The sequence below is a fragment of the Arachis ipaensis genome, chromosome B04 (genome assembly GCF_000816755.2).
Source record: "Arachis ipaensis cultivar K30076 chromosome B04, Araip1.1, whole genome shotgun sequence".
NCBI classification, from domain to species: Eukaryota; Viridiplantae; Streptophyta; class Magnoliopsida; order Fabales; family Fabaceae; genus Arachis; species Arachis ipaensis.
In genome coordinates, this window is record NC_029788.2 from 101,902,517 (window position 1) to 101,907,730 (window position 5,214).

The following is a 5,214-nucleotide window of genomic DNA, read 5'->3' on the forward strand; positions in this document are numbered from 1 at the left end:
CCACAATTCAATTAATTTCAGTTAAATATACAAGAATCACAGAGAAATAGCCAGTCACAACAATTCAGATTACCATTAAGGAATGTACAAACACAAGAAGATAATCACAAACAATTTCACACTATCAAGTAAAATGCAAATGCGCATCAAGGATGATGCATGTCTAGTCCTATCGCAGGTAATGAGCTCATTTGTCAGTTTTGACCCGCACCCGACGCAATCCAACTCGCATGTGTCAGATAAGGCATTCCAACGAAATAACCTCTGCAAGTTTCTACTTCTTGCAGGCACTGATTCTCCAGCTGAAGTATGTCGAACATGACCTCTGCAAGTACTTGCAGGCGCTGATTCTCCAGCTGAAGCATGTGACCCCTCCTCCTGGAAGCCATTCCATATTTACGGGCGTCTCCGCACAATCATTCACATACAAAGCTCACGGCTTGTTAACATTTATCCTTCGACACTATAACCACATTATCGTCAGCTTCTCGTGACCTTCCCGAAATCACACGTGCCGATTTATCTTCTCTCTTTCTTCAGTCTTTTACTTATTTATCCTTAATAGTTCAAACTATCTTCATACTGTTCTCTCATCATCCACTAAGTATTTTATGGAAAGAGAATCATAAGATTCTTAGGTTAACTTTATGACTCTAAATCTTTTAAAAAGGGTGTTCCCTTTTTTTTATTTTGTTCTATCTTACCATTGATAATATCGATAATAATAATATATTTACTAAATAATATTCTTAATAAATTAATAACAATAATAATTTTCTTTAATACAAATAAAATAATTTAATTAATAAATAGCATTTATAACTTCCTTGAGGACTTAACTCTTTTAAGCTTTACTTCTAAAATTTTATTAATTATGTTTTAAACCTCAAACTTTTAACTATTTTACTTTTAATCCAACATTTCATAAAATTATATTTGAAACTTCACTCATTTAAATATTCCTAAAGTAACTCTAGACTTTTATAAAATACCCATCTTACTCTTGTACTTTAGTTATTGAACAAAATACCCAAAATCTTATATAATTATAAAATTTACCTCGATCTTTGATTAAAATAGAATTTTACCCTTCAAACTAAAACTCAAACACTGATCTCTCCTTTTTCCCAAATCCGAAACCCTCATTCCTTTTCCTTCAAAAATATTTTTTTTAAAATTAATTCGTTTTTGAGTTTTACAGTTACTGATTTTTTACAGCTTTAATTTAATCTCTCGGCCCTTTAACCTCACAAATTGTACTCGATTTTCCAATGTAATCCCAGCCCCGGATTCTCCAAAATAATTCAGTTCTTGGATGCACTTACACTGGCCGAACCATCATCATCATCAAATAATCAATATATCATAAAAATTTAACATAAATTCAATCAAACTCAATCAATAATCAATCATAACATCAATTCACTTATCCAATATAAATGTAATCGGTGAGAAATTACCAAAACTCTATCTCTTTATGAAATCAAAACAACGAAAACTCCAGAGAAGCTTTTTGACCGAACTGCTTAAGAAGAAATCATCAGAAATCATCTTTGCCTCATAGAACTCCAATTGGCCGAACTCAAGGTGAAAGGGAGCTACGTCACCATCAATTTCTACCTAACAAAAGTGACGCCAACGTGTAGAGGGGGAAGATACAAACACTTTAATCAGTTTAGATTTTTTATTGGAGTTACAGATTATAAAAAATTGAAGTTGGAAGTTCGATATCCATGAAGGACATGTTCTTTCTCACTCTCAGCATCTCCCTTTCTTTTTCTTGGAAGTTCAGTTCGGTGGTGAATGAAGGGACACGAAGATGGTCAATGATATATATATATATATATACATGCATTATAAGGCACGTTTCATTTCTTTCTTTACTTAGTCCCTTTCTTTCTTTTTTCCCAAATGGCTTGGTTGATGATGATTAATTGGTGATAAGTGTGATTATTGGCTAGGTGTCATGGTTCATTAATAATGGGGTTGGGTGTCAAGGCCTGGAGCTGTTGAGTGTAACATCCTTACAATCAGAATGTCACGCTTCTGCATGCGCCACTCTGATAGCAAGAAGTGTTACGACAACTTCGTATACTTAATAATATAATAGGAGCCTTTGACTCAAAACTGTACCGCTAATTTTCTTTGAAAATAGAGAAAAAACTACTTTATCTTGAAAACAAACAAGCATATATCAATATACATAACTTATTATTCAAGTAACTTATATATATTATAAGCATACAACTCATACAACTCCTATCCCTCTTACAAATAATGTTAATGACGAAGGAAGAATAATAATAACTAAACTAATACATCCATATCGCATAAGCTAAACTTAACAACTCTTCATAAGCTTCTTCGTCCGTTTCCTGAAAAGATAAAACTGTAAAGGGGTGAGAACCTAACCACTTGGTCTCAACACGGAGTTTCCGAATTGTCATAAGATGATATTTAATAAGAAAACTGTTTTTCAAGCTCAGTAATTATCGTTGTCTTATGAATTTTTGAAAACAGATGGTTTAGCCATCCAAAAAAAATTTAAAAAAAAATCTTTTTAAAAGAAATTAGTTAATTATGAAAATCCTAAACCTTTCTTTTCATATAAGAAAAATCTTAAAAGTTTCCTAGATCGTATGAATAACCAACCTGTTCCAACCATAGGTTCATTAAGTCTATGCTGAACCAGCTTGATTTTTCATACTTCACTAATACTTCAATCAGAAACCAATCACAGCCTTCAACTTAGCGACTCAAACAAGTCAACAACCAAATCATCATCTCATCATCAATATCCAAACCCAGGTACCACAACAGAAACAAACACAGGAAAAACATACAAAGAAAACACAAGTATAGATACAGTTAAGCAATTAGGCAAATCCAAACAAATTCAAACTCAAGCAAAGCATACAAGTGCATATGATGAATGCCTATCGTATGGCTAATGATATCATCTGTCAGTCATATAGCCAACCTGACACGTCCTGGTAGCTAATTATAGACTGAAACATCCATGCAGAGCAAGTGGGTTTGAGCTACAGCCCCCTTACTACTACCCGCTTAACCCAAAGCCAGTGGAATAACCACTACTGCAGTTATTACCCGAGCGGGTGTTTAAACGCTCAACCTAGAGCAAGCGGAATAATCCACTACTGCTGCTACTACCCAGGCGTCACAATCACTGACCTGGAGCAAGCGGGATTAACCACCATCCTTGCTATTATCCAGGATCTCAAACATACATTCATTCAGTTTAAGTCAATCATCATTATTATCAAATCTCAAACATAGACCTGGAGCAAGCGGGACGAACCACCGTCCTTGCTACTACCCAAGTATCTCAATCAAATACAAATCTCATTTTCACATTCATTCTCATTTTCATTCAATTGTTCAAAAATCATACTCAAAAATCAATCTTCATTCTCATATTCATTCTCATCTTACCACTTATTACTTTCTTCAATAATTCAGATTCAAAATATAACTCATTTGTTTCTAAATAAATCAAACTCCAAAAGGTAACCCTTTTCTTAACAACAGCAAAAATCAACTTTAAAATCCTTAAAAATCTAAATCTTTTTAAATAACCATTTCAAATGAAATCTCCCATTTTTATAAAAATTTGGATAGCATCTCCTCTAAAATTCGGATTATGCCATCCTTAGGGGTCCCATCAAAACCACATTTTCCAACCAGTTTTCAACTGACTTCAAATATCAGTCCTTTCCAAAATCAAACAAAATTATGGTTTTGAATCTTTTCTAAAATCAAACATTTCCAAAATTAAACTAAATTCCAACATTAAACCTCTCTCAGTAATTCAACAATGATCAACTTAACAAACCAAAACAGCAAATCAGAATAACCGGCTTCCTCAATAATTCAATAAATAAGTCAAATAAATAATCACAGCTATCCAAATAGTTCAATTCAATTCATAGTTCAATTCAATTCATAAAGACTCGCGTAATTATACAAATATATTTTTTATACTCTTATCGACTTATAACAACTCTTGAAAGTAAAATGAATTTAAGAAAACGCCCCTCGTTAACAACGCAATCAAGACAACCGCAGCGGCACCAATCAAATAGCAGCCCCGATGACGGGTTTTTCATATGAGTTCTCTTCCTCCAGCAACAACACAGCAGCTCGGAACCCACATAGCAGCATCAAAATCATCAAGGATTGCTGCGACATTGGTTCCCAGCGACTCCAATAGCAATACCCACTGCGGCAGAGGCTCCGGTGACTGCAAAACCAGAAGCAGAGGTAGAAAAGAACAACGCAGAGCAAGAGCAGCATCAGCTTCCCTATTTTCTCTTCCATTCGCATTCCTCTCCGCGGTGGACCTTGGCGACAGCGGTGAACCCAGAGGCGGCAACAGCTTCCTATGGGGGCGGCTCGGAGGGCAACGATGACCATGGAGGCTCCAACGACGGTGACCAGCTTCGACAGAGCTCTACTGTCACGTTCTCTCTACTCCACGGACTCCTATCTCTCTCTCTTCGTACTCGTCGGCAGCGGCAGAAGTGGCGGCGACAAACCCTAGTAGTGGTGGCGGCGGATCGATTGCAATGGAGGCACGGTGACGTCCCCTTCTTCTCGGCCTTGGCTCTCCTCACGACGTTGTCTTCTTCTCTTCTCCGTGGCAGTGTTGACGGTAGCAGAACGGGCTCGGCGTGCATGGCGCGACAACCTATTGGACGGTGGCAGTGCGCGATGAGGACGACGGCGGCGGCAGCCAAGTGCGACGGCAGCGGCGCCTTCTTTCTCTTCTTCCCCATTTCTCCTTCCCGCGGTGCTTGACTTCCTTCTCTCTTGTCTCTACGTTTTCTCAGAAGGGGTGGGGTTCTAGGGTTTGGTTTTAGGAAATTAGGTTTCTGATATTCAATTTGGGAATTTAGGATTATGAATTAGGGATTTTGTTATATTAGGGTTAAATTAGGTTGTGATTTGGGAATTTAGGATTTAGGTAATTTTAATAAAATTAGGGAAATAGAGTAATTAAAAACTAATTTTAATTCAACACTAATATTTATAAAAATACTATTTGTTTATTTTTAAATAAATACTCTAATTCAATAATTAGAGATAATTAAATTAATTTCCTTTAAAATTTATAGAATAAAGTTAAAACTTTAATTATTTAAATTAAAGCATATAAAATCCTTATTATTATTCAATTACTAAAGCTTTAAATCA